This window comes from Muscardinus avellanarius, assembly GCF_963383645.1.
Source record: "Muscardinus avellanarius genome assembly, chromosome: 10".
In the NCBI taxonomy this organism is placed as follows: domain Eukaryota; kingdom Metazoa; phylum Chordata; class Mammalia; order Rodentia; family Gliridae; genus Muscardinus; species Muscardinus avellanarius.
This window is the reverse complement of record NC_137796.1, coordinates 58,851,502-58,862,467: the sequence shown is the minus strand read 5'-3', so window position 1 is coordinate 58,862,467 and position 10,966 is coordinate 58,851,502.

Here is a 10,966-nt window from a genome sequence, read left to right as displayed (position 1 = left end):
GCCACGCCCCTCGCGTCGCATCTGACCCCGCCCCCGCTTCCCAGCCAAAGTTCTAGCTCTGCTCCCAGCCTCCCGGCCCAAGGCTCTGGCCGCGCCCCCGACTCAGGCGAAACTTCTTGGCTCCACCCCCAGCTTCCCGCCGGCGCCCTGGCCCCGCCCCCGGGTCTGACGCGGCTCCGCCCCGCCCAGGCTCCCCTCGGCTCCGCGTCCGCCCCGATCGGCCGCCAACCCTCGGGACCCACTTCCAGTTTTCCCGGAAAACTTTCCGGCCCGCCCCGCGCCGCGGACCCGCCCCCGCGCACACCCCGGCCCCGCCCCGGGCGCCGCCCTCCCGCAGGGCCCGCCCGCCCGGCCCCCCGGCTCCATGTGGGCGTCCTGTCCCCGCCCCCCCGGAGCGCTCTGACCCCGCCCCGCCGGCCGCACGCCCCCGCGCGCGCGCTCCCGCCGCCCCACGTGGGGCTCAGGCCCCGCCCCCCCGGGCGCGCTCCCGGCCCCCTCCCCGGTCACCTGTCCCGGAGACCCCGCGGCGCCCGCGACTCCGGCTCCGTCGGCCTCCGCGTCCGCAGATCCCGGGCCGCGCGCGTCACTTCCCGCCCGCACCACGTGAGGAGGGGAAATAAAGAGGGTCACTTCCGGTCCTGCCGACCCGTTTCCGGGAGTCTTAAAGAGGCCGCGCCCCCGCGGGCGGAGGTGGGAGCCATTGGATCTGAACCCGGGCTGGTTACGGAGGTGTGCTCCTTATGCCTGGAGGCCCTGCTTCCGGGAAGGGAGACGCCGGCCTCATTCTCTGGCCGCTCTTTGGCTCAGGCTGCTTCCGCCAACCAGCCACTGGTTCCCGAGCCTAATAAGTAGGAATTCCAATAAGTAGGAGGTGCCAGACACTGGGCAGTGACTTCTGGAAATCTATCTGGGCTTGATTTCCTCTGCCGATAAAACCTTAGAGTTAATTAGTAGATGCTTAAAAAGAGGGGCAGGCTGCCCAGGCGCAGACACCACCTGTAAGGGGATTAGATGGCTAACCTTTCAAACTGCTGTATGATATTTCAGCCTGTAGATGGGACATAATTTGTCCTACCTTATCTCATGGACATTTGAGTTATTTCCAGTTTGCAGAAATTGCCAAGGTGCTTCCCTGAACTGTAGACAGGTAGCTTTTGTTTTTTGCCATGCTGGGGATCCATCACAGGCCTCTCGCATGCTGTTTAAGTGCCTGTTAAAAGGTCTCGATATGTTTTCACTGGTCTCTCCCTGGTTAAAATATCAAACTGAGTCCAGGCGTGGTGGCGCACGCTCATAATCCCACTACTTGGGAGGCTGAGACAGGAGGATTGTGCAGGTTCGTAGCCAAGCTCAGCTACTTACTTAGGTCTCTCACCAAGACAACTTAGTGAGACCATGTTTCCAAATAAAATATAAAATAGGTCTGGGAGGGTATCCCAGAGGTAGAAAGCCCCTGGGTTCCATACCCAGTACCACTCCCCCCAAAAAATCAACCTAAGGCTGGATGTAGTGGTGCACCCCTAGAATCCCAGTACCTGGGAGGCTAAGACAGGAGGGTTGTAGGTTCATGGCCAGCCTCAGCAACTTTGCAAATTGCCTCATCCAATCTCTGCAAACTGGAAATAACCCAAATATCCATGAGATAAGGTAGCACAAAGTATGTCCCAATTACAGGAAAAGTTAGCCACCTAATCCCATTTCAGGTGGTGTCTGCGCCTGGGCAACCAGCCCCTCTCTCCCTTGGGCTCCTTCCTTTTGCCGTTTTTTTTTTTTTTTCCCCCTCGGGTCTGGAGATGGAACCCAGGGCCATTCAACCTCCGAGCTACATCCCCTGCCTTATTTTTTATTCTTTATTTCGAAACCAGTTCTCACTAAGTTGCAGAGGGCCTCAGTAAGTAGCTGAGGCTGTCCGCGAACCGCGGTCCTCTGGTCTCGGCCTCCCCAGTGCTGGGATGACAAGCGTGCGCCACCTCGCCCGGCTCTTCGCTTGCCTTTCTTTAAGGCATCTCCCACCGTGGCTGTATTTCAGATTTCGAAAACCCTGTTTCCAAAAAAGAGAAAGATAATGGTCAGGGTGTAGCTCAGAGGTACCCTTGGGTTCAATCCCCAGTACCATGAGAAAGAAGAGAGGGAGAAAGGGAGAGAGAGAAGAAAGAAAAAGAAAGTGAGCACTTTTCCTCCTGTCTTTCGGGGTCAGTGAACCAGAGTGAGGCTGTGAGGCCCCTCCCCAGCGATTTTATACCAGAGCTCCCTGAGCACCTGCGCATGTCAGTATTTTAATCTCCACCTTTACAAATGAGGTCACAGAGCCTGGGTGAGGCCAAGCGATCCAGAGGTCAGCCAAGCCACCCCAGACTGGGCGCCAGATAGTCCTGATATCTTGGTCCCAACCAGCCAGCAAAAGAAATGAACAGTTTGGCCTTTTTTTTTTTTTTTAAGGTCCTGGGTATTGAACCCAGAGGCATTTTTACCTCCAAGCTACACCTCCAACCCTATTTTTTAGTTTTTATTTTGAAACAAGGTTTCACTAAATTGCAGAGGGCCTCCCAAGTACTTGGATTACAAATTTGCCACTCCAGACTACCCCACCCCATACTGAGGATGGAACCCAGAAGCATTCTCTCTCCAAGCTACACCTCCAGCCATTTTTTTTTTTATTCTTTATTTTGAAACAGGGTCTCACTGAGTTGCAACCGGCCTCACTAAGTAGCTGAGGCATCCTCAAACCACGGTCCTCCTGTCTCAGCCTCCCCAGTGCTGAGATTACAAGTATGCACCACCATGCCCGGCTCAGCTGGCATTTTAGAAACAGGGAATAATGCTGGCCCTAAATTGCCCAGCTATTGAACAATATAGTTTTTTTTTTTTCCAGTCCTGGGGATGTATACCAGGGGCATTATACATCTGAGATACACCCTCGGCCTTTTTTAAATATATATATTTATATGTTATTATTATTTATTTATTTATTTATTTATTTATTGGTGGCACTGGGGTTCCTGGAAGCCCTTCTACCTCCGGGCTACACTCCCAGACCTATTTTTACATTTTTATTTGGAAACAGGGTCTCCTAAACCAGCACGCGCAGCTGGCTTCAAACCTGCACGATCCTCCTGTCTCTGCCTCCCAAGCGCGGGGATTACAAGCGTGTGCCACCACACCCGACTATAGATACATATTTTTTTATTTATTATTTATTTATTGTGGTACTGGGGGTGGAACCCAGAGGCTTTCTACCTCCGGGCTACACTCCCAAACCTATTTTTTTATATTTTTTTGGAAACAGGGTCTCACTAAATTGCTGAGAGCCTCACTCAGTAGCTGAGGCTGGCTTCGAACCCGTGCGATCCTCCTGTCTCAGCCTCCCAAGCGCGGGGATTACAAGTGTGTGGCATAATGCCCGGCTTATTATTATTCTTTATTTTGAAACAGGGTCTCACTGAGTTGCAGAGGGCCTCACTAAGTAGCTGAGGCTGGCCACGAACCGTGATCCTTTGGTCTCAGCCTCCCGAATGCTGGGATTACAAGCGTGCGCCACCACGCCTCACTCCTACTTGGAATTTGAACCTGGGGCAGTCTGACACCAGAGAGAGGGGACAGATGAGGTCATGTGTTCCCAGGCCAGCTGCCAGGGTTCAAATTCCAGCTCTGCCACCTGGGCTGTGGGACTCTGCGGAAGTCACTTCACCTCTCTGGGAATCCGTTTGCTCATGCAGTATTTGGAGTCAGGTTAGAGAAGGGTGAATCCACATCCTGATCCCTGGGACCCCTGAACATTACATGACAAAATCTTGCATGTATGCTTAGCAAAGGATTTTTCTTTTCTTTTCCTACCCCCGCCCCTTGTGATACTCAGGACTGAACCCAAGGGCATTCTACCTCTGAGCTATACCTCCAGCCCTATTTTTTATTTTTTTTTCTCCGTACTGGAGATGGAACTCAGGGGCATTCTACCTCTGAGCAACACCCCCAGCCCTATTTTTATATTATTTTGAAACAGGGTCTGACTGAGTTGCAAAGGGCCTCACAAAACAGCTGAGGCTGGGTGGTGGGCAAACCTGCAATCTTCCTGTCTCAGCCTACCAAATGCTGGGATTACAAGTGTTTTAGTCTTTATTTTGAAACAGTGTCTCACTGAGTTGCAAAGGGCCTCATTAAGTAGCCCGAGCTGTCCGTGAACCCTGCTCCTTCCGACTCAGCCTCCCAAATGCTGGGATTATAAACCTGCACCATTAGGCCCAGCTGCCCCAGTCCTTTTTGGGTTTTGTTTTGAAAGTCTCAACCCCGCATGATGGCACAGGTAATCCCAGTACTTGGGAGGCTGAGATAGAAGGATAGCAGGTTCTTGGCCAGGCTCAGCTACTTAGGAGGCCCTCTGCAACTTAGTAAAACTTTGTTTCAAAATAAAGAACAGAAAAATAGGGCTGGAGTATGGCTTGGAAATAGAATGCCCCTGCGTTCCATCTCTGATACCACAAAAGACAGACAGACAGACAGACAGACAAACAAACAAGGTCACTGAGAGTCTTGCTATGTTGTTGCCTCCGACCTTTGATCTTCCAGTCTCAGCCTCCCAAGTAAGTGACATACAGAAGTGCACCACCACAGGCTTAGTTAAGGATTGTCTAGATCATCCCAAGGTTATCACAAAACTCTCTGTAAGTGGGCATTGTGGTGCAGGCCTTGTGGTGGTCCCAGTACTTAGGAGATAGAGACAGGAGGATTGTTTGTTCAAGGACTCTCAGCAACCTAGCAAGACCCTGTTTCAAAATTAAGAAAGAAGCCGCGTGTGGTGGCTCACACTTGTAATCCCAGCATTCGGGAGCCTGAGACCGGAGGATCGCGGTTCGCAGACAGCCTCAGCTACATAGTGAGGCTCTCTGTAACTTAGTGAGACCCTGTTTCAAAATTAAGAATAAGCCGGGTGTGGTGGCGCACGCTTGTAATCCCCACGCTTGGGAGGCGGAGACAGGAGGATCGCGCAGGTTCAAAGTCAGCCGCACTGGCCTAAGAGACCCTGTTTCAAAAATATAAAATAGGTCTGGGAGTGTAGCCCAGAGATAGAAGGGCTTCCAGGAACCCCAGTACCACAAAACAAAACAAAAATTAAGAGTAAAAAATAGGGCTGGGGATGTAGCTTGGAGGTCGAATGCCCCTGGGTTCCATCCCCAGTACAAAAAAAAAAAAAAAAAATTAATAAAGAAGCCGGGCAAGGCACTTTTAATCCCAGCATTCAGGAGGTGGTTCACGGACAGCCTCAACTACTTATCAAGGCCCTTTCCAACTCAGTGAGACCTTGTTTCAAAAAATAAAGAATAATTGCCAGGCGTAGTGGCACACACTTGTAATCCCCACACTTGGGAGGCGGAGACAGGAGGATCGCGCAGGTTCGAAGCCAGCTGTGCTGGCTTAAGAGAACCTGTTTCCACATTAAAAAAAAAAGTACAAAAATAGGTCTGGGAGTGTAGCCCATGGGAGTGTAGCCCGGAGATAGAAGGGCTTCCAGGAACCCCAGTACCACCAAAAAATAAAAAAATAAAAAATAAATAAAGAATAAAAAATAGGGCTAGGGTGTAGCTTGAAGGTAGAATGCCCCTGAGTTCCACCCCTAGTACCACAAAAGAAAAGGAAAGAAAGAGAAAAAGAAAGAAAGTGTTGGAATGTAGCTCATTGGTAGAATGCACCTGGGTTCAATCCCCAGTACCACACACAAAATAAAATATAAAAAGGATTCATGGTGGCTCACACTTGTGATCCCAGTCTTTAGGAGGCAGAGACAGGAGGATTGTCCGGAGGATCGTGGTTCCCGGACAGCCTCAGCTACTTAGGATCTTTGCAACTCAGTGAGACCCTGTTTCAAAGTAAAGAATAAAAAATAGGGCTGCCGGGCGTGGTGGCACATGCTTATAATCCCAGCATTTGGGAGGCTGAGACCAGAGGATCGCAGTTCGCAGACAGCCTCAGCTACTTGGGCCCTCTGCAACTTAGTGAGACCCTGTTTCAAAATAAAGAATAAAAAAATAGCCTGGCGTGGTGGTACACGCTTGTAATCCCAGCATTTGGGAGGCTAAGACCAGAGAATCGCGGTTCGCGGACAGCCTCAGCTACTTAGTGAGGCCCTCTGCAACTCAGTGAGACCCAGTTTCTTTTTTCTTTTCTTTTTTTTTTTTTTTTTTGGTGGTACTGCAGGTGGAACCCAGAGGCTTTCTACTTCAGGGCTATGTCCCAGACCCATTTTATATTTTTATTTGGAAACAGGGTCTCACTAAGTTGCTGAGAGCCTCACTAAGTAGCTGAGGCTGGCTTTGAACCTGTGCGATCCTCCTGTCTCAGCCTCCCAAGCATGGGGATTTACAAGCGTGCGCCACCATGCCCGGCCCAAGAGACCCGGTTTCAAAATAAAGAATAAAAAATAGGGCAGGAGGTGTAGCTCGGAGGTCGAATGCCCCTGGGTTCCACCCCCAGACCCACAAAAAAGAAAAAAAAAAGAATAAAAAAATAGGGCAGGGGGCGTAGCTCAGAGGTCGAATGCCCCCGGATTCCATCTTCAGACCTGTAGAAATAAATAAATAAAAATAAAAATAAATAGGGCTGAGCCGGGCGTGGTGGTGCACACTTCTAATCCCAGCATTCGGGAGGCTGAGACCGGAGTATCTCGGTTCGTGGACAGCCTCAGCTACTTAGTGAGGCCCTCTGCAACTCATTGAGACCCTGTTTCAAAATAAAGAATAAAAACTTGGGCAGGGGGTGTAGCTCAGAGGTCAAATGCCTCTGGGTTCCATCCCAGACCCACAAAAATAAATAAATAAATAATAAATAAATAAATAGATAGATAGATAGGGCTGAGGGTGCAGCTTGGAGGAAGAATGTCCCTGGGTTCTATCCCCAGTACCGGAAGAAAAAAAAAGGACTGAGAGCTGAGAATAAACATCGGAGGTAGAAGGAACCGGAGTTTAATCCTCAGTACCAAAATGAAAAGGAGGGGAGGAGGAGAAGGGGGAGTGGGAAATATTTTGTGTTTATACGTGGAACGAAGGTGAGTTCTATCATTAGCACACGGTCTGGCAGGAAGTTTGACAGCCCAGCAAGCCGGGACGTGTCCCAGTCGCCACCAGGGGGCGGTGCTCCGGTCAGCTTGAGAGGCCCGACGCTTGTTCTTCAGACGGAGTCTTGGAATCCAGAAAGCCAGATCAGTGCCAGGTCCCTCCTGGTTTTCTTTTTCTTTTCTTTTCTGTTCTTTTCTTTCTTTCTTTCTTTCTTTCTTTCTTTCTTTCTTTCTTTCTTTCTTTCTTTCTTTCTTTCTTTTTTTTTTTTTTTTTTTTGGTGGTACTGGGGGTGGAACCCAGAGGCTTTCTACCTCCGGGCTATACTCCCAGACCTATTTTATACTTTATTTGGAAACAGGGTCTCACTAAATTGCTGAGAGCCTCACTAAGTAGCTGACGCTGGCTTGGAACCTGTGTGATCCTCCTGTCTCAGCCTCCCAAGTGCAGGGATTACAAGCGTGGGCCACCACGCCCGGTTTATTCTTTATTTTGAAACAGGGTCTCACTAAATCGCGGAGATCCTCACTAAGTAGCTGAGACAGTCGACAAACTGCGATCCTCGGGTCTGAGGCTCGCGAATGCTGGGATTACAAGCGTGGGCCACCACGCCCGACTCCTCCTAGTTTTCTGATCTGTGAAATGAGAATATCTGGCTGTGCTGCAAGCTTGTGCCACTTGGAGCTCACTTTCTCCAGGAGACAGACACAAAATTTCTAAACAGATGAGTATGTTAATAGGAGTGCTGTTGAGCAGAGCAGGACAGGGCAAACCCAGAGCTCGGGAGGCTGAGACGGGAGGACTGCAGGTTCAAGGCCAGCCTCAGCAACTTTGCAAGGTCCTCAGCAATTTAGTGAGACCATGTTCCAGAAAAATAAACCAAGTGCCGAAGCACACGTTTGTAATTGCAGTACTTAGAAGGCTGGGACAGGAGGATCGCAGGTTCTAGGACAGGCACAGCAAGTAGTGAGACTCTCATGAACTTAGCAAGATCTTGTTTCAAACTAAAAGTAAAACAGGGTTGGGGTGGAGCTCGGAGGTAGAATGCCCCTGATTCAATTCCCAGTGCCTAATTAAGTAATCAATTAAAATAAATCTGGAAGCCTGACATAGGCTTGTAATCCAGCGTTTGGCAGGCTGAGACAGGCGAATCATGGTTAGTGGACAGCCTCAGCTACTTAATGAGGCCCTTTGCAACTCAGTGAGACCTTGTTTAAAAAATAAAAAGAAGCCGGTGCGTGGCTTGGGAGGCAGAGACAGGAGGATCGCGCAGGTTCGAAGCCAGCCGCGCTGGTTTAAGAGACCCTCTTTCCAAATAAAAATATAAAATAGGTCTGGGAGTGTAGCCCGGAGGTAGAAGGGTTTCCAGGAATCCCAGTACCACCAAATAAATAAATAAAATAAAATAAAATAAAAAAAATAAAGCTGGGCCTGGTGGCGCAGGGTTGTAATCCCAGCACTTGGGAGGCTGAGACAGGAGGATCGCACAGGTTCAACACCAGCCTCAACTACTTAGGCTCTCAGCAACTCAGTGAGATCCTGTTTCCACATAAATTATAAAATAGGGCTGGGAGCTGGGCGTGGTAGCACACGCTTGTAATCCCAGCATTTGGGAGGCTGAGACCAGAGGATCACAGTTCGTGGACAGCCTCAGCTACTTAGTGAGGCACTCCATGACTTAGTGAGACCCTGCTTCAAAATAAAGAATAAAAAATAGGGCAGCCAGGCATGGTGGTGCACGTTTATAATCCTTGCGCTTGGGAGGCTGAGACAGGAGGATCGCACAGGTTCGAAACCAGCCTCAGCTACTGAGCGAGGCTCTCAGCAACTTAGTGAGACCCTGTTTCCAAATAAAATATAAAATATAGGTCTGGGAGTATAGCCCAGAGGTAGAAAGCCTCTGGGTTCCACCCCCAGTACCACCAAAAAATAAAAAAAATATAAAATAAATAGGGCAGAGGGTGTAGCTCGGAGATTGAATTCCCCAAGGTTCCATCCCAGACCTGCAAAATAAATAAATAAATAAATAAATAAAATAGGGCTGGGGGTGTAACCCGGAGGTAGAAATCCCCTGAGTTCCACCCCCAGTACCACCAAAAGCTAAATAAATAAGTAAAATAAGTAAAAAGATTAAAACTAGGGCTGGGGGTGTAGCTCAAAGGTAGAATGCCCCTAGGTTCCATCCCCAGTACTGAAAAGAAAAAAAAATTAGCCTGGCGTGGTGGTGCACGCTTGTAATCCCCGCGCTTGGGAGGCAGAGACAAGAGAATCGCGCAGGTTTGAAGCCAGCTGTGCTGGCTTAAGAGACCCTATTTCCAAATAAAAAATATTTAAAAATGGGTCCGGGAGTGTAGCCTGGAGGTAGAAGGGTTTCCAGGAACCCCAGGACCACAAAAAAAAATTAGATCAGGGGTGTAGCTCAGGTAAACTGCCCCTGATTCAATGCCCTGAACCTCCCCCATACACACACACAAAGCCTAGAACAGTGTCAGACATACTCAGAGTGTTTGTAATTATTATCTCTCTCTCCCATCAAATCCACAAATAGCTAGTGAGCAAATAAGGTAGACTCTACTTTCAAAATAAAACTCGGCCAGGTGTAGTAGTGTACACCTGTGATCCCAGCCACTCTGAGACAGAAGGATCCCAGGTTGGAAGACAGCTTCAGCAAGTAGTGAGGCTCTCATCAACCTAGTAATACCCTGTTGTTTTGGGGTGTGTGTGTTACAGAGGATTGAACCCAGTGGCATTCTGCCTCTGAACTACATCCCCAGCCCTATTTTTTATTTTGAAATAGGGTCTCACTAAGTTGTAGAGGACCTCACTAAGTAGCTGAGACTGGCCGCAAACCTGCAATCCTCCTGTCTCAGCCTCCTAAGTACTAGGATTATAAACCTGAGTCACCACACCTGGCTGAGACCCTGTTTCAAAATAAAAATAAGAAATAGAGCAGGGAATGTAGCTCAGAAGCAGAATACCTCCATGCTGAATCCCCAGTACCACATACACAAAGAATCTAAATCAAGAATCCTCTTAGCCAGGTGTGGTGGTACACACTTGTAATCCTCGTACTTGGGAGGCTGAAATGGGAGGATCTTGGGTTTGTGGCCAGCTTCAGCTACTTAAGTGAGGCCCACTGCAATTCCGTGAGGCCGTTTCAAAATAAGCCTGGCATGGTGGTGTTCACTTGTAATCCCAGCATTTGGGAGGCCGACGGGAGGATTGCAGTTTATGGATAATCTCAGCTTCTTTGTGAGACCTTTTACAACTCAGTGAGACCCCCCCCCGTCTTAAAGAATAAGAATAGGGCTGGGGGTGTAGCTTGTTGGTAGAATGCCCCTGGGTTCCATCCCTAGTACCACACACACACACACACACACACACACACACACACACACACACACAAAAGTCTCACTAAATTGTTGAGGCCATCACTAAATAGCTACTAAATAGCTAACACTGGCCTCGAACTTGAACTTGAAGTCCTCCTGTCTCAGCCTCCTAAGTACTGGGTAATAATTAAAGGCCTGCACCACCACGCCTGTCTTAAATGGGATTTTGAATAGTCGGTCTCTGGGCTGGGGACGTAGCTCAGTGGCAGAGCACAGTATTCAGCATTTGCGAGTCCTGGAATCGATCTCCAGCATCACACACAGACAAAAAAGTATTACTAATTCAGTTGCCAGCGAGGGTTAAATGGGTTCACATTGTAAAATTGTCATTTTTGTGAGGCGCCTGCGCTTCCACGTTTGGCCGCTCGGGGGCGGCAGTCGCCCAGAGGATTCGCCAGCGCAGCCCGCGCGGGGAGAGGAGCGGGGGCAACTCCGGCAGAGGAAGCTGATGAAATCCTAGCCAACTTGCAGTGAGCTCATCCCGCCCGGGCGCCTCCGGAAGCCACGGGGCCGCCCGGCCTCTGCCTGGCC